The sequence below is a fragment of the Cricetulus griseus genome, chromosome 4 (assembly GCF_003668045.3).
Source record: "Cricetulus griseus strain 17A/GY chromosome 4, alternate assembly CriGri-PICRH-1.0, whole genome shotgun sequence".
NCBI classification, from domain to species: domain Eukaryota; kingdom Metazoa; phylum Chordata; class Mammalia; order Rodentia; family Cricetidae; genus Cricetulus; species Cricetulus griseus.
In genome coordinates this window covers 143,970,102-143,994,701 of record NC_048597.1, presented here as the reverse complement: position 1 = coordinate 143,994,701, position 24,600 = coordinate 143,970,102, and positions in this window count along the sequence as shown.

The window sequence follows — 24,600 nt, the reverse complement described above, 5'->3', positions numbered from 1 at the left end:
CCTGTCTCTGAAAAAACAAACAAACGAAAAACATATTTCACTCTCTACATAGCTCCAGCTTGTACTCTTTGTGAATTAGTTAGATGCCATCAATCCAGACAAGCTGCTCCTAGGTTTTGATCTGTAGCCCTGGCTGGCCTTGAACTTTCCATCCTCCTGCCATACCCTCCTGGAAGCCTGATTATAGGCATATGCCACCAGGCTCAGACAATATTTTCTTAATACTCTAACATTAGTACCTGACCCTGAAATGTTCCCTCCAGAAATGTAAATGTCGTCCCACTTATATGGGAATTCTGTGCATATAAATTGTTGCACCCACAAATTAAGAGGAAACCCATTTAATTTTACAAATAATTTTTCTTTATATGTAATATTCTAATAATACCAGTAACTAAAAATATGAATAGAGATTACTGAGACAAGATGAGGACTGTGGACCTGAAAAGCAGAATCCTGCTTTTCACCATGATATAACATCAGATACTGAATTCACCTTTCCCACTTTCAAAACTAAAAGCTGAGCAACATATATGACACTGGACAACAGCAGCGCAGAACGGTGATCACGGAGAGGAAGAAAACAAATGACGGGGGGATAGAGGTACCACCTCACTGCCTGAAGAACTTCCGGCCGACCATAAAAGAAAGAAATCAAAATGGAACCCAACAGTCTCCTCAGTTAAAGAGACAAAGTTCAGGGCTCCAGCAGAGCAAGGTAACTGAGCCAAGCATCAAAGAAAGAAGGTCTCCTAGGACGGCAGAGAGGTCTCCTGGGATGGCAGAGAGGTCGTCCAGCCCAATCCTGAGCACTGTGATTTTCGCAAAGACTGGGGACAAACAGGAGAGGAATGCGCAGAGCCGTCTCTGTTCACCAAAGACCAGAAACAGAACTCTCACAAGATAGACTAGCCAGAGCCTCTAGTACAATGGTTCTCAACCTGTGGGTTCTGACCCTCTCTCTGAAGAAATATTTGCATTACGATTCATAACGGTAGCAAAATTACAGTTATGAAGTAACAATGAAAACAATTTTATGGTCGGGGGTCACTGCAACATGATGAACTGTATGAATGGATCACAGCATGAGGAACATTGAGAACTGTTCTAGTGTGTGTAAGGTGTTGGTGCAGTTCCCAAAGCCCATTGCTTCTACCAGGCCAAATTAGCCCAGGAGGAAAAAGTGCTTGAGGTCTGCCCTGTCCAAGCAAAACTCAAAAAACTCCAGACTGCAGCCATCATGTCAGGAAAGGAGCCATGGAAGAATGTGACTTTGACAGGATGGGCGAAAATTGTTGAGATATAACAAAAGATCAAGACAGCTCATAAAACTATCTTTTTTATAAAGAGAGGGCATCTTTCCAGCGTTGATGTAGCTTTTCTTACCTCCTGGCTCTTAAGCCCCACAGACCTAGGAAAGCCTTCCTAGCTTGTCCTGCTTTTAAAAAGAAAGATTTATTTTTTTTTTTTAGTACTGTGTTGGTGTCCATGTGTACCTACTTGTGTGAATTTATGACGGCATAAGTTCGTGGAGGCCAGAAGAAGGTATCAAATCCCCTGAAACTGGAGTTATAGGAGGTTATGAGCCCGCTGGGAATTGAACCCAGGCCCTCTGCAAAAACAGTAAACACTCAAGTGATCGGCCACCTCTCCATTCCCAGAGATTTTCCTGTTTTTTAGCCATTTAACTGTTTGTTGTTGTATATGGCCTACTCAACCACTGACTCATCTCTCCCGCCCTGAGAAAAACAGTTACATGATGGGCTGGGAAGATGGCTGAGTCTCAGTATGACAGCATGAGTTTGATCCAACACCCACAGAAGAGAACCGGGTGTGGTGGTCCATACTTGTAAAGCCAGCTCTAGGAATCTGGATACAGACCGATCACATAAACTTGTTGACCGGCTCAGCCTACTCTGTCTGAGGACAAACATTTTATGGCTGACTTCTGACCTCTGGTCTACACACACACACACACACACACACACACACACACACACACACACCCATACATCATACACACACAAAAAAAGGACAGATAGAAATGAAAGAAGGACTGTGAGGCCTTGGAACCACTTTGTGAGTAAGATGTTTGCCTCAAAAGCATGAGGACCTGAGTTTACTCCCTGGAATTCAAATATAAAAATAAAAACAGGAATGGAGGTGCATGCTTATAATACAGGTGCTGAGAAATGGAGAGGGGCAGATGCCTAGGACTCACTGGCCTACACTACTAGGTGAGTTCTGGCCAGTAAAAGACTGTTTAAAAAAAAAAAGTGGATGGATGGCACATGAGGAACACCAGAGGCTATCCTTTGACTCCCACGTGAATACGCACGTACACGTGCACCTACAGGAACACAAGTATGCACACATACATATGTAAAATGCAAGAATGACTCTAGTGTTTTAAATTTATTGAAAATTGTGCATCAGAATGTATTAGACTGGGTTCTTTAGAGAAGCAGAATCAATGTTTTATATTACTAATGTACATATAGTATAAACATATCTATAATATGTACATCTTATGTGTGGAGAGCTGGGTATGGGGACTCAGGCCTGTCATCTCAGTACTTGGCAGGCTGAGAGAGAAGGATCTAAACATTGAAGATGGAGTTAATTAAGTCTAGCTCAGGAATACATGGGCGAACCCCTGACTCAGTAAAAGTAAATAATTGATTTAAATGTGTGTAAAGAAAGAGAGAGATTTATTATTCTGAGAAACTGGCTCATGCAGTCACAGAGCAGGAAGTACCATGCCATCTACAAGCTAAAGAGCCAGGAAAAGCCAGTTTGATCTTGTCTGAGAGTCTGCCAGTAAGGGGAACCAATGTCAGAAGCCCTGATCTGAAAAGGGGCGGCGGGGGGAGCCTCGACCTTTGTTCTATCCAAGTGCTTACTTGGGTGTTGGCCACTTTCATAAAGGTGATCTCTTTTACAGAGTCCACCAGTCCAGTTGCTAATCTCATCTGGAAGCACTCATACCCAGATTGTTTAATGTTTAATCCAGCCTGGTCATGTCAACAGATAAAATTTAGCATCACAAGGCTGGGCAGAATGTTCTGTGGATATTTGTTGCATAGACATGAGGACTGGAGCTTTGATCTCCAGAATCCATAACAAAGCCATGTAGTGCTGTGTGTCTGTAACCCCAGTTCTGGGGCTGGAGCTGGAAGGCTGGCAGAGATGGGCAGATCTCATGAGCTTGCTGGTCAACCAGCCTGAGCTCCAGGTTGATTGAGAAATCTGGTATCAAAAAAATGAGGTGGAGAGCAAGAAAGGGAGGTACCTGACATTGACCTCTGGACTCCATATGCAGCTCACCTGCACAAGTGCGTTACAGGTATGTACACACACACACACACACACACACACACACACACACACACACTATACACAAGCACACACGAAAAAAAAATCACAAACCCACTCTTTACCTTGGCATCTTTCCAGATTTCCCTACAGCATACACAGTCTCCAAGAAATGTAATAATGACTTTATAATCCTACTCAACTAGACACAACTGAAAATGTACTAACCTCTCCTCCAGAAAAAAAAAAAGTCAAGTCCTTGAGTGATGGCTCAGACCTTCTCCTTGCTACCCTTAAAACTTAATACTATCATATAAAATCAACAGTGCTTAAATGGTGTGACAGAAAATCATTATATTGGGCTGGAGAGATGGCTCAGAGGTTAAGAGCACTGACTGCTCTTCCAGAGGTCCTGAGTTCAATTCCCAGCAACCACATGATGGCTCACAACTATCTACAATTCAATCTGGTGCCCTCTTCTGGCATGTAGGTAGAACAGTGTATATGAAATAAATAAATCTTTTTTTAAAAATCATTATATCTTATGCTAAGGGAATAAGAAGAATGACAACAAAGATAGCTACACACACACACACACACACACACACACACACACACACACACACACACCGAGAGAGAGAGAGAGAGTAAAATCAGAAAGAGTTGCCATTCCCCACTCTGTAGTTGGTCACAGGACCATGGCTGATATTTACAACTACCTTCCTCCCCTACACATTCTGTACTTTAAGCTTCAACAGACATTTCAGCTAGTCGTGGCTTTTGCCTAAAGGGGTGACTTAAAACCCCACTCCTGAAGGTGCCATACAGGGCACTTAGACTCATAAACTCACTGCTTCTGTTTTTGGATTTATTTTTCTTATTTTTATCTATGTGCGTTGGGGATGGTGTATGGGGGTAAGTACAGTGTATACAGAGGCCAGAAGAAGGAATCAGATGCCCTGGAACTGGAGTTACAGGTGGTTGTGAGCCTCTTATAGGTACTGGAAGTTGAACTTGGGTCCTCTGAACGGTATGTGATGCTCTTAACCACTAACCCAGCTCCAGCTCCACACCAACCCTACTCCCAACACACGTTTCTTAAAAGAAATTAGAAGACAAATTGGTCGAGGAAAATGGCTTTATTGAAATGTGGCCCAGATGCGAAAGAGTGGGCCCTGTTTTTTCCTCCACCTTTTCTCGAGCAGTGTTTGATTTTACAGAAAAGACTAAACAAAAGACAGGACCAGGCAGATACTCACAGATTGTGAAATCTCTTCCACCTCTGGCTGACAGTGAGGCTTCAGTCCTGGGGATTTTTTTTTTTAATTGTTTGGGGTTTATCACTTCAATAATCTGATAACCAAAGGGGGAGCTCCTTTAGAATACCAGCTCTCCTGCCAGAGAAGTTACACTTCCCCTCTGCATTTAGACCTCAGTCTTGAGAAATGTCAGTGATATACTGGACTTCATGTAACAATTCCTAAAGTCTGCTCCTGCCCTAGAGATGTGTCCTGCTTGTCTGTAGATAATGTCTTGGTATGGCAAAACATACTGCTCGGACTCTTTTATAAGCAGTTGTAACTCTGCTGGATGTGGACAGACAAGAGTACAAACACAGCCAACAAGAGCAAACATCTAAAGAAAAACAGTTGAACATTGAGCATACATTAGTATCAGTTTTCAAGAGTTTGGTTGTAAATTCTTTAAAGACCACTGACAAAAGCCTTAGACTTCCCATGATTGGAATGTTACAGAAGGCTTAGCAGTTGACAAAACAGTCTCTTATCTTTGCTTAAAGATTCTGGTCATGAGGGCTGGAGAGATGGCTCAGTGGTTAAGAACACTGGCTCTTCTTCTACAAGACCCAGGTTCTGATCCCACAACCCATGGGATCTAATGCTCTACTCTGACCTGCAAGGACACCAGATACCCAATGGTACACAAACATGCATGCAGACAAAACACCCATACACATTAAAATAAATAGATACAAATAAAAATATTCCGGCCATAATATAATTAGGGTCATATGCACACCAGCCAGAAGAGGGTTCAAATAACCAACAATTCCAGTTTATAGGACACAGCTTGAAAACCTGTTCTTTTAAGCTTTGTATTCTAGAAAGCTTATATACTCAATGAATATAAATACATTCAGTATGCAAAGATGCCAACAACAATTAACGTATAGAATTCATTCCACTTGTTTTTGCTTTGCGTCACAAGTTTGAATCCTTGACTTACTAAAATAACAAGTCTACCACAACTGCATAAATAAAAACATTAGCCCCCTTCTTATTGTATCTATTTTATTTAGTGTGTGTGTGTTTGTACATTAGTGTCATAATTCCTATGTGGAGATCAGAGGAAAACTTGCAGAAGTCAGTTCTCTCCTTCCACCCTGTGGATCTCAGGGAATCAAACATAGGTCAACAAGCCTTCATCTGGGGAGTCATCTCATTGTCCCCAAACTTTAGACTTCTTAAAGATTTAGGGACCAGTGATAGGGACTACAAATAGACTCATTTTCTGATGAACAAATTGTATATCACATATACAATAAGAAAATGCTTAGTCAAAGCAAATAGATGCAGACCCTGGTTAAATACCAGTACCAGGAGTGCCCAAAAAGGTTTTCTTTTGAAAGATACTGATAAAAATTCCAAAGATGTAAAAAAAAAAAATAGGGGGCCTCTTTAAATGCTGAAAGTCTAGATGTTATAGTGTATGAAAAAAACACTTTTGATAACTTTGCATATATTCAACTTACATACTTTGACTCTGCCAACATTTGCTTAATATTCAAATAAAATGTAAATATATAGCTCTGTACATTTCCAGCCAGAGACAGATGTAAGTATTAAATATATTAGGTTCACTTTAAAATAGTAATTATTTATAAGATGGTCATCAAAGTGTTTTGACATAAATGTAAATTTCAATGAACCTTGACTTTGTTAAGACTGGCTTTCTAGCCGGGCAGTGGTGGCACACACTTTTAATCCCAGCACTCTGGAGGCAGAGGCAGGCAGATCTCTGTGATTTCAAGACCAGCCTAGTCTACAAGAGCTAGTTCCAGGACAGCCTCCAAAGCCACAGAGAAACCCTTGTCTTGAACACCCCTCCCCCCCCGCAAAAAAGACTGACTTTCCTAAATAGTTAAAACCTGAAAAACTCAGCAGAAAACATAAGCAATTAACTTCATGAACATAAAATCTGGAAGCTGGGTGTGCATTTAATCCCAGCACTTAGGAGCCAGAAGCAGGCAGATCTCTGAGTTCAAGGCCAGGCTACATAGTAAGACCCTGTCTCAAAGAAATTAAAAATCAGAAAAATCTGTCTTCTAAGCCACTTCCTTCCGTACATGTCACTCAGAACAGAACAATGTTTTCAAGAAAAACTTGTTGCTTCAAACACAGAGAGTTCGTTTCTAATTTTATAGTGGTATATTTGTCCTGACCTAAGAAATCTAGAAAAATTCACATTTACAAACATTTTTCATGAATTTTTAAAGGAATGCTAATGTTCTAGTTGTTTTTCTGGTGCTGTAATAAACACCATAACCAAAAGGGAGGGAGGATGCAGCTTATTTTATCTTACAGGTTCCAAGGAGAGACCCTAAGTGGGCATAGTTTTAAACTGGCTCCTAACAACACTTTAGTGCATCTCCAAGCCCTCAGCAAAGAAACCTCTTTTGGTTCTCAAATGGTGATTAGCACAGAGACCCAACTGATGGAGACTTAGAGGGAGATTCTGCAGAATGCTTACCCCTAATGGGCCCTCTCTAGCTCACCCTTCCTCCCCAGACTTAGGATCCCTGAAGAAAAGGGAACAGGAAGATTTTAAGAGGTAGATGCAATGGATTACAGCTGTAAGGAACATTAAATATTAGTCTTTTTGTCAAACACTGTAAAACTTGTGTTTATGACAAGGAATTTGAATCTTTTTATGTTGCCTACCTTGTTAGACTTTTATGTAAATATTTCAGCCCCTCCCCCTACACTCTCCAAACCTCCTAAACTTTGGCTTACAGTGAGGCTCTGCCACCTCCTCAGAACTTAAGCGACTGATTCCTTTCCCCCCTCCTTCATTTTCTTTGTGCAGATTCTCTTACGTCTAGACAATTTTGAAAGACTATGAGACCAGATTCAAATAGAAAAAAGACAGCGCCTACATCCGGGTAATAACCAGACGCATTTCTCACCCCGATGTACCTACTCTCTGGCTCTTATGTTCAGTACATCTCTTGATCAGAGTAAATTTTGCCTTGCCAAGAGTCTTCAACTGGAGCAATGATTTTTGGGTCTTTTTGTTTGTTTTTTTAAATTACAAACAATCTTATTTAAAAAAAATCTTATTTTACATATCAATCCCAGTTTCCTCTCCCTCCCATGTTTCTATTCCCCACACCAATCCCCATCCCACTCCCTACCCACTCCCCAGGGAGGGTCAGGCCTCCCATGAGCGATCATCAAAGTCTGCCATATCATTTGGACCAGGGCCTAGGCCCTCCTCGTATATCTAGGCTGAGAGAGTTTCCCTCCATAGAGAATGGGCTCCCAAAGACCATTCGTGCACTGGGGATAAATACTGGTTCCACTGCCAGAGGCCCCATAGACTGCCCAAGCCCCCCAACTGACACCCATGTTCAGGGGGCCTGGTTTGGTCTTATGCTGGTTCCCCAGCTGTCAGTCTGGGGTCCATGAGCTCCCACTTGGTCAGGTCAGTTGTTTCTGTGGGTTTCCCCAGCATGGTCTTGACCCCTTTGATCATCACTCCTCCCTCTCTACAACTGGATTCCAGGAGTTCGGCTCAGTGCTCAGCTGTGGGTCTCTGCTTCTGCTTCCATCAGCTACTTGATGAAGGCTCTACAATGGCATTTAAGGTAGTCATCAATCTCATTATAGGAGAAGGGCATTGAAGGTAGCCTCTTCACTATTGCTTAGATTCTTAGTTGTTGACCCCAAACCTATTTCTAACACTACAAGGAAATAAAGGTTTTCAGACACAGTAGGGCAGTTGCACATATAAATTCACAGCAGTAGTTCTGACAGTATGTACAAGACCTGTGAAAGCTCAAGTCAGACAAACTCTCCGGATGGAGGAAGATGAGCAAGAAGTCCCCATCCTTGGCTAAGGAACAATTGACAACTGACAGCTTCTAGGAGCGAGTCGACCCTCTTTAAGGCTGTATGTGACCACTGGCCAGTCAAACATGCTCCAGAGGACCGCCACACACCCTACCAATATGGGTAGGACAAGTTAGACTTAATGGATTTTTACAAAGAGAAAGAAGTCACAAAGTTGGGTGGGAAGAGAAGGGGAGGTAGGTCTTGGAAGAGGTGAATTTAGTCAAAATACAAATTGTATGAAATTATCCAAGAATGAATAAAAGTAGGGGGAAACAAACTTCTTGTCTTTGTCACTTGGCCAAGAGTGACCAGGGAATGAGAGAGTGGGATCCGAGCGATGGGTCTCATGTGTGTGGTTTCTAGGAGAGAAGAGGGGAAGAAAGAGATGGACTTTGTAGGGGCTAGATAAGCAATTTGGGAGTCTGAATTAAACACAGGTTTTTATTTTTATGTAAATAGGGCCAAGTCGGGTGGCTCTAAGGAATGGGAGGCTTTACATCCTAGTTTGACTTTACATCCTAGTGAGGAAAACATGGATTTACATTAGCCACAAATTAGCAATAGGGTTGGGCCACAGGTGACTTGGCATTTCTGAGGAGTTGGGTATTTGTGGGTAGAGGCAGGCATGACTAGCTACTTCCTGCAGCCCTGGAGGCAAAGCAAAGGATGTGGGAAAGGCACACAATTGGCAGAGATAACAGCAGTTTTAATAGCAAAAGCGCTAACATGGCAACTTAGGGTCATATTTGAGAAGAGGGAGATGACATCTAGGAGACTGGCTGGGAGAACTTTTATAGAGAAGGAGAAAAAGCAGGGTAGAATGAACATGAGGCAGGAGTGTGGCAGGAGCCGAGCTAGACAAAAGGCTTAGATGTAGGGAACCTCAGACCCAGTTCCATTGTGCTGGAGGAAATTTGAAGGAGTCTTTTATTTGTAAGTTCAACATGCAACCCCTCTGATGAACAATGGCCAACGTAGGGGAGGCAATGCAGTCAGACCATATTAGAGTAGAACACAAGATGTTTGGGCTTAATTGAACACCCTTTGAAGAGGATGGTTGTCCCGTGGCTATTTGGTGGAGTGAGAAAAGAAATTTCAAAATGTACAGGCTCTGTATGGTGAAGGGCTAACCCCCTAGATCAGCAATTTTCAACCTTCAGGTCACCAACCCTGTGGGAGTCGAACGACCCTTTCACAGGTCACAAATCAGCTATCTTTCATATCAGATACTTACATTATAATTTGTAACAATAGCAAAATTACAGCTATGGAGTAGCAACAAAATAGTCAGCACCACTTGAGGAGCTGTTATTAAAAGGTCGAAGTATTAGGAAGGTTGAGAAGCACTGCCCTACATAAAGAGAGGCAACACCAACAGACCCTTTGGAGGGGCATCAGTAGTACAATCTGTGGCAGGGTTTCTGAGAAGTCTGCCTTGTGGATGGTCAGAAAGAGGTTTTATTGGGGGGGGCTTCAAAATTCTCTCAAATTCAGTCAGCTGGTGGTGGGTATAATGAGCTCAATGGAGATGGTGTCTGTAAGAGTTGCTCAAGCAGGAAGGGATGCAATGAGTCCATGGTGTAAACAGGAGGGAAAAAAGGGAAGAGGGGGACCACCAGTGGAAAGCAATTTCCTGTTCAGGCCACTAGTGTGATTATCAGTGAGTACCAAAGACAGACAAGTGAGTGAGTGGCTCAAGAACATCACAGGTTTTTATTCAGGCGAAAAGCCCACAGAGGGTGTCTCTGAGCAAAGACCCAGGGTCTGCTATCTGCTTACAGGCTGAGGTCTATATAGGACAGACAAAGTTGGGTAGATTGAAAAGTTTCCTTCTATGGGCCTGTAGTTGTCCAATGCCAGGAGTAACCAGTGAGTCAGCTAAAGGCTCTATCAGATGATCTAGAAACATCTCTCATGGCTGGTCATTAGTGACGGTGGGGCGGGGATGGGGGACAACAATAGAGTGGGTAGGGCAAGAATGCAGAGAAACAGGTTACTTTAGCTCTAGGAACCAAGTCACTTCCAGCTTGAGAATTGTCATTGCTCAAATAAAATGGAGGCACTTTACAAAATGCCATGAGTGGTTAACATTTAGATCATCAGAGCATAAAGTTGCAAAAGCAAGCAACAGTTCTCTGGGTCATTAGAAGGAATGACAGGGCCACATTTCCACTCTATGATCCCTGAACTCATGAATCTTGACTGTGGGAGAAATGGCATCATGCGCTGGATGCCTACTCAGAACCCAAGTAACAGTCATTTGGAGAACCTTGCCCCTGACCTTCACAGTGAAACTTAACAATACTGTCACCTATCTGGTCATTGTACCATGAGTTTATCTTCCAGATGGTTTGCCAAAGTTGTTACATGGGCACCTAGATTTAAATCAACAACTTTCTAAAAGTCTCCAAAAGACCATTCAACCTTCATCAAAAACCAACCACTTGAAGATAGTGGAAAACACAGTAAAACTAAGGGATGCCATGAACCAAAGTCACTGGTATAGCTGGAGGCTTTTATATGTCCCACCCAGTCCTGCAGCTGCTTATAAAATAATCACTCAGAGGCTTAATATTAAATTTAATTGTTTGGCCAACGGCTCAGGCTTATTATTAGCTACCTCTCACATTTAAATTAACCCATTTCTATTAGTCCATATTTTGCCACGAGGCCCATGGCTTGTTACCTCACATCTTGCTTCCCTGATGGCTGCTGACATCTGTTTTGACTCTGCCTTCTTTCTCCCTGTATCTCTGCTTGGATTTCCCACCTAGCTATATTCTGCCCTGCCATAGGCCAAAACAGCTTTATTCATCAACCAATAATAGCAACACATTTGCAGATATAGAAGGACACCCCACATCATGGTATGACTCTGTTTTATGTAAAATGATATATTTCATCAAAAACAGGGTCACATAGAATACCATGACACTGGGTGAGCATTTTGAAGATCAATGGATGGTAGTTTTTGCAAAAGCATCACATAAGAGAAAAACAAAACCATTCTTAGAATAAAGACTAATCCTAGCAAGAACAAATTGTTGGAAGACAGCTTCTAAGGAAACTTCAAGAATGAGATCCAAGACCATCCCACAGACAGTTAGCTAAGAACAAATGCAGCTACTTCTTGGTAGATATGAGAACAAAGAACCGCTTAGTATAATTACAATTAATAGTCTTTGAGACTCCTTTACGATGGAAAGAATAGCAACAGCAGCCAGTGACTAACAGCTAATAGACCATCAGGGTCAGCAGCCATCAAACCACAAATCAAAGATGGATGTTGGGTTGTGGTGTGGTGGGGCTTCAACCACTCCAAACCATCCTTAACTGGGTAGGACACCCACAAACAGTGGGTGATCAATGCCCTGTGTGGACCAGAGGGACATGCATAAAAAAACCTCCAGATCAGAGACTTCAGTGGATTTCTATTCTCTTGCAAATCGCTCCCTCTCTTGGAAGTTTGTCTCACTTTTCCTTATTCCTCAGTTTCTCACTTTTCTTTTCTTCTCCTTGATACAGTTTGCATCTGCTTAGAAAGTCCACATCCTCAATCTTCACTGACATGAGACAATGAACTTGGAGCCACTATCTCAGGTGGATCTTTGGTGACCATGAATGTTCAGAATCCTAGGTCCTTGGGTCATGTACAACTAGACTATGACTTTCATATTCAGAATGCTGAATTAGTGTCTTCACATTGTGGAAAGTCATGTGTTAATCATATATTTATGGTCATGTTATCTACAGAAATTCATTGATTCACTGTTCTGCATTTAGAAGTTCATGGTTTCTTGATGGGAGCCAAACAGCTTGGCATGAACCTTTAGGCCAAACTTGGCTGGGCACACGGTTATAGAACTATCTTTTGATTATAAATGGCTTCTAGAAGCATGAGCACCCAGAAGGAACAACATGACCCAGACGTCAATCCTTTGTCCCAACCACAGGTCCACTACCTAGGCAACCCTCACTCACCCCACCACTTACCTAGGTAACCCTCCCTCACCCCACCACCCATGAACTTTTTACCCTGCCAACATCCTTCTTCTATAGTTTTTCTGACATTCTGCTTAAACTAACACCAGGCTCTTGGCCTCTTCTCCCCCTTCCCTTTACCCCGCTTTACTGACTATATAAGCTAGCCTGGGAAAAATAAAATTTGCCACGTGATCAGAATCCTGTCTTGGGGTCTTTCTCTCCGAATCTCTTGTCCCCATTCCCCTGTCTGGAATCTTGCCCTAGGTTGCTGTCCCTCGGGTCGGGACAACTACAGTTTCTTGGGGACTGTGAAGGGAATCATGTTGCATGCCTCTCTGCTAGTTTTTGGTGGTTTGCTGGTGAGCTTACTTACACACACACACACACACACACACACACACACACACACACACACACACTTTCAATCTGTGATGTTCCCTATCTGGAATTCCAGCATACAAAGGAATGCAACAGGAAAATCATGAATTCAAGACCAGAAGGACAACTTAGTTCAAAGTTAGCATGGGCGACTTAGCGAGTACATATCTTAAAGCAGGACACTAGGGATGTAACTCAGAATACTAGCTTAAAATGTGAAAGTTCTGGGTTCAATTCCCACCACTACTCCAAGAATGCTGTTTACAAGATAATTGCTTGTTCAGTGCACTAGTTACTTTCCTATTGCTGTGATAAAATACCATGATCAAAAGTGATTTATGGAAGAAAGGGTTTATTTTGTATTGAAGTTTCAAAGAGTCCTTAATGTGGGGACAGCATGACAGCAAGGCACAATGGCATAGGAAGCTGAAAGGTCATGACTTCAGCCACAAGCAAAAAGCATAGGAAGCAAATTGGAAGTTTGAGTGAGGCTATACTTAAAGCCTGTCTGTGGTGGTTTAAAAGAAAATGGCCCCCAAAGGGAGTGGCATTTTAGGAGGTATGGCCTTGTTGGAGTAGGTGTGGTCTTGTTGGAGGAAGTGCATCACTGTGGCAGCAGGCTTTGAGGTCCCACATACGCTCAACCAACACCCAGTGTCTCAGACCACTTCCTGTTGCCTGCTCAAGATGAAGAACGCTCAGCTACTTCAGCACCATATCTGCCTGCACGGCACTATGTCCCACAATGATGATAATAGACTGAACATCTAAAACTGTAAATAATTAGATGTTTTCCTTTATAAGAGCTACCATGTTCATGGTGTCTCTTCACAGCAATAGAAACCCTAACTAAGACACTGTCCAAGTGACATCCTTCCTCAAGCCAGGCTTTACTATCTACATAAACAGTGCCACCAACTGCAGACCAAGTATTTAAATTCAAATACCTGAAACTAACTGAAAAATCTCACTCAAACCACTGCCTTCCAGTCCCTAGCTCCCATAGGCTTGTGACCATATCATACTGCAAAAATGCTTTTCATTCAACTTAAAAAGTCCCCATAGTTTTTCATGGTCTCACACTGTTTAAAAAGTCCAAACTCTCTTCTAAGGCTCAAGGCAATCTCTTAATTGTAAACCCCTGTAAAATCAAAGGGCAAATTATGTATTTCCAACATACAATAGCACAGAATATATTCCCATTCCAAAAGGGAGAACTAGAGATATAGTGAAGAAATATGGGCAAACACCAGATCCTGTAGCTCCAATGCTCCATGTCAAATGGCTCTGCTTCTTCGGCTATGCTGCTGCAACATACATCTCTCTTTGGGACTGTTTCTACTCTCTGTATGCAGCTCTCCTTGGTAGATGTCTCTCATCTCGATCATCAGCATCTCAGGGTCACCACTGCAACCAAGGCTTCATTTTCACAGCTTCACACAATGGTATCTTGGGGTCTTCATGCAGAAACTTCCTTGCTTCATATTGCCTGGACTCGACTACTCTCTGAAACTATAGAGGAAGAATTCACAAACCCTTCTCCATTGCAGCAGTCATGTCTCTAAAGCCAGCATCACAGGAGACTACCCTGTCAAGTTTGGCTGCCAGCCTGTGAAGGAACCTGGCCTCCTTGAATCATATTAGCAGCAGCTTTTTTTATTCAGTTGCTTTCCAAGAACAGAAATCTCCTTAGGCTCTTTTCCAAAAATTAGAGGTTTAGCTGGGTGAGGTCCTGCCATGAGGCATCCTTCCCTTTGTTCTAGCATGGAATAAGATGTGCTAATCCTAATACTTACAACATGACCTTTTGTTGCTGGAGTTTCTTGTCCCACCAGGTCCAGCTGCCGTTTAGCCCCAGATGAACACACAAAGGCATCTATTAATTATAAAACTGTTGGCCAATGGCTAGGGATACTTATTGGCTAGCTCTGTCTTAATTATTAACCCATAACTACTAATCTGTGTATTTCTAGATGGCCTTATCTTACCGGAGAAGGCCTGGCTCGTCCTATCCTCCTGGTCTCTACATGGCGTCTCCTGCCTCTCCCCCCAGCATTCTCCTCTTCTCCTAGCCTCACCTATCTTCCTGCCTCTATTAGCCAAACATTGTTTTAATCATCAACCAATAAGAGAAACATGTATACAGAAGGACATCCCTCGTCAACTTTCAGCTCATGCCTTGGCTGGAGATTAAACTACCTAGTGCCTTTCTTTTATCTTCAAAGTGTACATTTTTATTTCTTTCTTCCCGACTTCCTATTTTTTTCATTATAGACTTGCATAAGCATTCCTAGTGTCTTAGTTGGGCTTTCTATTGCTGTGATAAACACCAGGACTAAAAGAAACTTGAAAAGAAATGATTTATTTCAGCTTACAACTTCATATCACGGTACGCCTCTATGGCGTCCATATCAGCTCCTGCCTCCAGGTTCCTGTTCTTTTTTCTTTCCTTCCCTGACTTCCCGAAGTGATGTCTGTAATTGAGGGAAGGGGTGCATGGCAGGAGGCACAAATTATAGAGAATGAACTAGAAGTGGAGCAAGGCTATGAACTCTCAAAGCCCACCCCTAGTGACATACTTCCTCTACAAGGCTTCAGTTCCTCCCCAAATAGTGCCACCAACTGAGGACCAAGTGTTCAAATCCCTGAGCCTACGGGGGGGGGGGGGCATTTTTTCATTCAAACCACCACATTCAGCATCTATCTGTCATGTAAGAATCTTGACCATTGCCCCTCTTCCTTAGCAGGAACATAACCCAAGAAGCTGAAAAACCACAGCTCTTCTTAGCTCTGTAAAAGAAGTAAAGCCTCAGGGCAAACTGCTTCGGTCTCATTTACAACTGAGATGCTGAAGGGAATCACAATGCTCTGGGTTCAGTCCCCAGTACTAAGGGGAGAAAAAAAAAAAAAAAACATGCTAAGGTTTTCATAAATAAGTAGGCAGCAGCCAGGAACGATGGGTAATGTAAGCAGAGAGGCAGAGAGTCCTAAGCTAGAGAATATCACGCTTCCCTCCACAAAACTAAGAAACAAATAGGAAACAACAGAGGAAAAAAAATCATCAAATTATCTGTGATGGTTGATCTTAATTGTCAATTTCACTACAACTGGAATTAACTAAAGTAGCTGGGCACACAGACAAGGGATTACTGATTGGATTATTTTATGTGGGGAGACCTACCCTAAATCTGGATGGTTTGAAGTTTGAGAAGTCACCCTAAACCTGGGCCACACCTTCTGGTAACAGCCCACACAGAAGGACATGTAAGGAGGTTTACTTTTCACGTTTGCTCTCACTCTCCTGGCAAAGTTCATCTATCCTCTTCCTGAGGCATTCCTTTGCTGGAATTAGAATCTACTTCTTCAGGACTCTAACCCAGACCAAAGACCAGCTGAGACCTCCAGTCTCAGTGAACTCGCAGCTATAGAATTATTGGCCTTTCCATCAGAGACAGACATTATTGAACTAGCTGGACCTCAGCCTATAAGCCACTCTATATGTTTCTTTTTAATATGGCTTCATTCTACCAGTTCTAATCCTCTAGAGAATGTTGACTAATATGGTATCCAAGAGCTGTAGAACTACAGAAGGTGCAGCATTCTCATAGTGGTAATGTAACAGGGCAAAGGTTTCTCCATCTTGTCTCAGCTAAAGCATCTTTGGTTTCTAGCCCCTGCCCTGAAAAGTCCCGTGGGAAAGCACCCAACCCTGTTGCAGAATGCCCCAGATAACTGCATGTTCTTGGCTCTTGTTAAACTGCTTGCTTGCTTCCTCCTGCAACTGCCAACAAGGATGTAGTTTTTCTGTGTTCTTTGTATTTAAAAACTCCCTGTTAAAAAAAAAAAAAACCCTCCCTGTAATATGTATTCAAGGCTGATCTGTGAGAAGTATTTCTCTCCAGGAAATTGCTAGGCAGCTTAACAATTGGACTCTCAATTCCAACTTTGGTCATGCTGCATGGTCTTTGGGTCTCTACCCCACAACAATAATACCAACCAGAATGTGAAGCAAAGGCAGGAAAATAATCATACCTGAGAACTTTCCCAAAGTAATGCCAAACACAAACTTTAGCATCCATAACCTGAGAGAACACCATGCAGGATAAATGTCCAAAACCTGACCTGACACCTAAGTATAGCCGTTTATTGTTGTTGTTGTTACAAACATCAAAGAAAACAAGTCTTAATTTTTAAATTTTTTTTTGGTCTGTCAATATCTTACTGCTACATTTCAGACATTTTCTAACATTGTGTGGATTACCTTTTTACTGTATGGCTCATTTCCTTTGCTGTACAGAAGATTTCTAGCTAATGCAGTCCCAATTGTCAGTCCCAGTTGTCCGTATTTGCTTTTGTTGCTTGTGTGTTTGGTGTCAGAGCCAATAAAAACATTCTTCAGGCCAATGTCAATAAGCCATTGACACTGAGTTACTTCCTCAGAATTATATAGCTTCAAGTCTTGAGTTTAAGTCCATAATCCTCACGAGTTTTATATATGGTAAGATAAGAGTCCAGCTTTGCTCTTCTGTTTCTGGATTTTAAATTTCCCATCACTGTAAAGGTAACTACCAGCAATTCACCAGTAATGTACAAGCTTCCAATACAGAAAGAGCCAGGCTCATAGATAAGTTATTCTGAATATTTGCACAGGAAATTATAATAACTTGAGAGGATAACTGCTGAGTCTATACTCCCTAACTCCTCTATGAATGTTCTAATGCCAAAACCAATGATCTTACAATAAAACTACTTTCAAATGCCTCTTACAAACATAGATACAGAAATCATTTTAAAAATTAATGAAGAACCTAGAAATAGACCCATGTGAATAGAAGCAACTAATTTTTGCAAAAGAAACAAAAAATCAATGCAATGGAGACATAATACTCTTTTTCAACAAATGATATTAACAACTGGAGCTCCATATGAAAGAAAGAAAGAAAGAAAGAAAGAAAGAAAGAAAGAAAGAAAGAAAGAAGGAAGGAAAGAAAGAAAGAGGCAGGGAGGAGAGGAGGATGGAGATGGAAGGGCACAAAGGATGTAGATACCGTATAAATATCACAAAACTCAACTCAAAGTGCATCACAGACATAGACATAAAATTTAACTATTAAACTCCTAGAAGACAACAAGGACAAAAATCTAATGACCTTGAGTTTAGTAATAACTTTTTCATTGTGACACTAAAAATGAAATCCCTGAGGAGAAAACAGCACTGCTCAGTTAGAGTTCATTAAAAGTAGTAGTTCTTGGTGATACATGGAAGTACATGACCCTAATCCCAGAACTCTGGAAGCTGAAGTAGGAGGATTGTAAGTTTGAGACCAGCCTGGGCTGCTATCCATAATATAAAAAAAATTCTTAAAAGTCAACAATATAAAAATAAGTAACCCTTTGTCCACATCCTCTCCAGCATAAAATGTCATTGGTGTTTTTGATTCTAGCCGTTGTGACAGGTGTAAGATGGTATCTCAGAGTTGTTTTGATTTGCATTTCTCTGATGGCTAAGGATGTTGAGCAATTTCTTAAGTGTCTTTCAGCCATTTTAGATTCCTCTATTGAGAATTGTCTATTTAGTTCTGTACCCCACTTTTTAATTAGATTAGTTGGTGTTTTGGTGACTAGCTTCTTAAGTTCTTTTCATGTTTTGGAAATCAGCCCTCTGTTAGATGTGGGGTTGGTGAAGATCTTTTCCCATACCTTAAATGCCATCCTAGAGCCTTCATCCAGTAGCTGATGGAAGCAGAAGCAGAGATCCATAGCTAAACACTGATCCGAACTCCTGGAATCCAGTTGTAGAGAGGGAGGAGTGATGAGTAAAGGGGTCAAGACCATGCTGGGGAAACCCACAGAAACAGCTGACCTGACCAAGTAGGAGCTCATGGACCCCAGTCTGACAACTGGGGAACCAGCATAGGACCAACCCAAGCCCCCTGACACATGGGTGTCAGTTAAGAGGGCTAGTCAGTCTATGGGGCCTCTGGTAGTGAAATCAGAATTTATCCCTAGTGCACAAATGAACTTTGGGAACCCATTCCCCATGGAGGGATACTCTCTCAGCCTAGATACATGGGGAAGGGCCTAGGTCCTGCCTCAAATGATGTAACAGACTTTGATGATCCCCCATAGGAGGCCTGACCCTCCCTGGGGAGTGGATTGGGGGTGGGATGTGGGAATTAGAGGGGGACATGGGAGGATGGGAGGGAGAGGGAACTGGGATTGATATGTAAAATAAGATTGCTTCTAATTTAAATAAAAATTTATAAAATGAAAAAAGTAAGTAACCCCTTTAAAAAGTGGGCCACAGCTCTTAAGATGCCTCAACAAAGAAATGGTAAGAGATGGAAAATATGCTACAAGGAAATGTAAATTAAAATACCAATGAAATATAGTAACATTAGTCAAAATAGCTGTAATCTCTGGCATGACAATATCAAATGCTGGCAAGGATAAGAAGTGATAAGAACTCTCGTTGCTGGTGGGAATGCAAAACACTACAGCCACTTAGAAGACAGTGGAAGAATTTCTCACAAAATTACACACACCCATACCATCAGCAACCACACTCTGACATGTACCCAAAGGGCTTGAAAGCTTATTTCCAAGTCAATAGTTACACTCAAGCTCATGGAGATTTTATTCCTGTCAAAAGTTGGAAACAGTCAAAACACCCTTCAGTTGTTGAGTAGATCAATAAATCATGGTACATCTAGACACTTGACAGCTATTCATTGTTTAAAAAGAAGCTAATTAGGACGCCATGGAGAGACACAAAGAAAATTTATGTATATGTTGATACCTATATAAAATACATACTATGTTTCCAACAATTTGACACTCTGGGAAAAGCAAAACTGGAATAATAAAACCATCACTGTTTGCCCAGGACTAGCTTGGAGTAGGCAGGCTTGCATTGGTGCAGTAAAGCTGTAACAGTAGATGTGTGCCATTATAGATTCCCCAATCTATAGAATGAATAACACTAACAGTAACCCTGATATCTACTATGGAGTTCTGATGATCACGGATTCATCATAGATTCATCAGTTGACAAAATGTACATGCTGATAAAGGATGTTGAGAGGGGGGATCGTGGGAGGTAGGGACTAAGGCTACATCTCTGTAGTTTTTACTTAATTTTGATGTTAGTCAAAAGGGGCTCTAAAAAATGAATTCTGGTATTTTAAGGTAATTCAGTAATTAAAGCCAAAATAACAACAATAACTTTTTAATGAAAAAAATTTAGACAATGTATTTTGATGATGGTTCCCCTCCCCCAACTCCTCCAGATCCTCCTTACCTCCCTACCCACCCAACTTTGTTTCTTTTCTCTCTCTCAAAAAAAAAAAGAAAATAAGTAAGAAATAAAAAAGAAACCCAAAAAATGAAAATCAAAACAAACAAGCACACACCTTTAATCCCAGGACTCAGGAGGCAGAGGCAGATGACCATCGGATCTCTGTGAGTTCAAGGCCAGCCAGGTCTACACAAAGAAACCCTGTCTCAGGAAAAAAAAGAAAGAAAGAAAGAAAAAAGGAAAGGAATGGAGGGATGGAGGAGGGGGAGAGAGACAGAGGGGAGAGAGAAGGGGGAGGAAGAAGAAGAAGAAGAAGAAGAAGAAGAAGAAGAAGAAGAAGAAGAAGAAGAAGAAGAAGAAGAAGAAGAAGAGCCAAATCAAAGCAAAATGAAACAAAAAGTCCATAGGACATGGACATGGGACCCACCAAGGAGTGTGATTGATATACCCAGAGAGACTTCAAAATCTGTTTTGAAGAAAACAGATTTTCCCTTTGCCAGCAGGAATCAATAGTAGACAGTTTCTTGGTTAGTGGTGGCATCCATGTCCACTTTCCCCTCTCAGGGCTGAATCCCTGTCTGGCTTGAGCTTCTGCAGCTCTTGTGTGTGCTGCCATATTTTCTGTGAGTCCACATATGCATCAGTTCTGTTCTATCTGCAAGACACTAATAACAATGGCTTTTAAAGTTTAGAATGCATATAAAAATAATGCTCAGCAATAGCTCAAAGGTCAGAAAACAGGGGAAAGGAGTGTGGTAATGTGAAACTTTTACACTGCAAATGAGGCACCAAAATAACATTCAAGGAACACTGTGATAAATAAATTAAACATGTTGAAAAATACAAAGAACCTGTCTCAGTTGCTGAGATGAAACACCATGACCAAAGAAAGTTGGGGAAGAAGTGAGTTTATTTGGCTTACACTTCCATATTGCTGCTTATTATTGAAGGAAGTCAGGACAGGAACTCAAACAGGGCAGGAACCTGGAGCCAGAAGCTGATGCAGAGGCCATGGGGAGGTATTGCTTACTGGCTTACTCACCATGGCTGCTTGCTCAACCTGCTTTCTTATAGAACCCAGGACCACCAGTACAGTGATGGCACTACCTACCCATAATGGTCTGGACCCTTCCCCATCAATCACTGATTAAGAAAATGCCCTGCAGCTAGAGTTTATGAAAGTATTTTCTCAGTTGTGATTCCCTTCTTTCAGATAAGTCTAGCTATGTCAAGTTGACATAAAAGCAGCCATCATAGTACCTATAATTTTGTTTTCAGACAACAGGTAGAGCCAGAAGCCTACAATGCTACATGTACCTGCTAACAAAATTGAAAAGAAACAAATGCATTTCACTATTACTCTGTGTTTCTGAGTCACTAGAGTAGAACAGAGCCCAAGCTGGTAGGTTCCTCCAATAGCAAGTATTCCCAGTGTAGCCAAAGACATGAAAACATGTGGACCAGGAACCTGTAGTCCTGGCTATTCTGGAGGCTAAGCTGAGAAGATTGCTTGAGCCAGGAACTCTAGGTCAGCCTGGGCAGCATAGTAAACCCATTTCAAAATTACAAAAGGGGCAAGGGGCTGCCTCATAGTCAGAGACTTACCTCTGAGAAACAGAGGGAAGAGATCAGGAAGAGCCAAAAAATAAGTGTGGTGGGTGGGGGAAAAACAGAAGCCAACCCAGCAGACTTGAATAAACACATTGATAATTGCAGTTTAATTATAAATGTACTAATCACCCACTTATAGGCTAACATGAAAGAAATCATTTTTGTTTGTTCAAACAATCTTGTCAGCTCTCTTCTGACCTCCACCCACACGTATGTGGCACATACTCACATAGACATACACATAAATAAAAATGAAAAGTAAAAAAAAAAAATAATTAAGTATCCCTGGCTTATGAAGGTTCAGAGGGAAGCAAGGATTCTACTGGGCCATTTAAACTAAGAATCTGTGGTTCTGGTTAGTGTGGTTCTGGTTAGCTGGGGCTGAAGAATTGACTGTGATTAGCAAGAGACCAGACCCACTAAAGTGATACCTTTGTTTGATTGACACCTGATGGTGGTCAGCTGGAGCTGAAGAATCAACTAGGATTAAGAAGAAACCAGCATCATTGCAGTGAAGTCTTCTGGGAATTGTTTCCTCAGGGCCAGCACACAGAAGCTGTCTTCCGAAAGTGGGAAAAGTTGTACTTCCTATTGGCAGCTGAATCTGGTAGTATAAGTAAGAGTCATCCAGGTCTTGAAGGCATGAAGGGATCATGGAAAGCAGCTGAGGCTTGGCACTGTGTGGCAGGGCTGGAGTCCCTGAAGAAGGCCCAGGAAAGGCTATTGGTGAAAGTGTAGCCGAGTTGCAGTAAGGGACCCCAGCATCTTGGAGATGCCAGTACCATGGGATGCCCATGGAGAACAGAAGAGGTATGGAGAGGAGCCAGCCTGAGCCCAGAAGACAAATTGTGTGTGCTGTGGAGGTCAGAGCGAGAGAGGTGGCCCAAGCCTTTTGGAGGAGCCCAGAAGATTATGAGTGAATGCCAGAAAATGGACATTGCATTATTTACACTATTGGAGTTTAGTTTGCTTTGTTCAGATTGTGACTGTGCCCTGGTTCTTCCCCCTTGAAGTAAGAACATACTTAATTTATTTTCTATTTTATAGGCGCGGGAAAAAAAAGAGATTTTGGGTTTGTTTTTTTTTTTTTTAAAGAATTCAGATTTTAAAAGAGATTGAATACTTTTAAATGTTTTTATTTAAATTCCATTTTACATTCCAATCACAGTTCTTCCTCCCATTCCTCCATCTCCCCTCACACCTCACCCCCCCATCCATTCCTCCCAAAGAGTAAGGGCTCCCATGGGAGATTGACAAAGCCTGGCCCATTAAGTTGAGGCAGAACAAAACCTCTTCCCCCTGCATTACAGTTGAGCGTGGGCATGTCACCATAGGGAATGGGCTCCCACAAGGGGTCACTCAGATAGACCAAGCTACAAACTCTTCCACATTCAGAGGGCCTAGTTCCTTCCCATGGCGGCTCAACAGCTATTGGTCTAGAGTTCACAATTTCCCACAAGATTGGTTCAGCTGTCTTTGCAGGTTTCCCCTTCATTATATGACCTCCCTTGCTCATATATTCCCTCCTCTCTCCCTCCCTTTGACTGGATTCCCAGAGCTTGGCCTGGTACTTGGTAGTGGATCTCTGTATCTGGTTCCATCAATTACTGGATGAAGGCTCTATGATAACAGTTGGGGTATTCACCAGTCTGATTATAGGTGAAGGCCAGTTCAGGCACCCTTTCCACTATTGCTAGAGTCTTAGTTGGGGTCATCCTTGTGAGATGGGATATTTAAAAAAAAAACTTTTAAAGTGTTAAATATGTAAGGCTGTGGTACTTTTAAAGTTTGTAAAATGGTTTATATTGTGATATCTTTATTAATATACAATCTTGGGGATGAACAAGAAGGGAAAGTGATGTGTTTGTGTGTCAAGTTGACAAGGGGTCAGCTGTCCTGGATAGTGTTATGCCAACTTGATGCAAGCTAGAGTCATCAGAGAGGAGGGAGACTCAGTTGATATAATGTCTCCATAAAATGGACTGTAGGCAAGCCTGTGGGACATCTTCTTAGTTAATGATTGTTATAAACTTTAATCAAGACACTTGGTAAGCTAATCAAAAAAGAATTAAGAGTTTGATTAAATGAAATCCTAGTACCAGAGGTGGCCTCCCTTCCTATGAGTTCTTGGTATGGCAGGCCCAAGAGATCCCCCAAACAATCCAAAAATGTCACTGCTGTTGGTTTCCAACCAGAACCAGATGGTAAGACCCAATTGATGAAGACACCACATGCTCTGGTCACAGGACATAGAGGAAATCTAACTGGAACTGCGCTAGAAGCTTCTCTGAAGGCTACTGTTAAAGGACTGTCTTCAATAGTCTTACTCCTCTGTGGATCCTGAGTGCAACAGTACCAATTGCCCAGGAAGATGTGCCCACTGGAGCAATAGTGGCAAGTCTGTTATGGGGATAACTAACTGCATTCTGATTGGCCTTGAAACACATTCTAGGAGTCAGAATTCATATCTGCTATCATAAACCTGTTCTGAAGGCTGTGGCTGGGGAAGTGACAGATGCTTCTGATACTGTTTTGCAAGTGCACAAGCTATCCCTATCAAACTGGTTTATACCCATAGATTAATTCTGCTGTCAACTTTGGACAGAGAAGCTTTCTTTTGCAAAGATCAGTGGTTTATAACCAGTTAAAGTGCTGGGAATAAGTGACTATTGAATATTCAGTCTGAAATGGAACATATCTCCGAGGCTCAAGAAACATCAAGAGTAAGGGAAAGAAAGAATATGGCTATAAGCATTTGCGGGCCAGGGAGTAGAATTCGGTGTTTTGAAAGAAAATGCTCCCCAAGGGGAGTGGCACTATTTGGAGGTGTGGCCTTGTTGGGGGAAGTGTGTCACTGTAGGGACGGGCTTTCTTTCAACATGA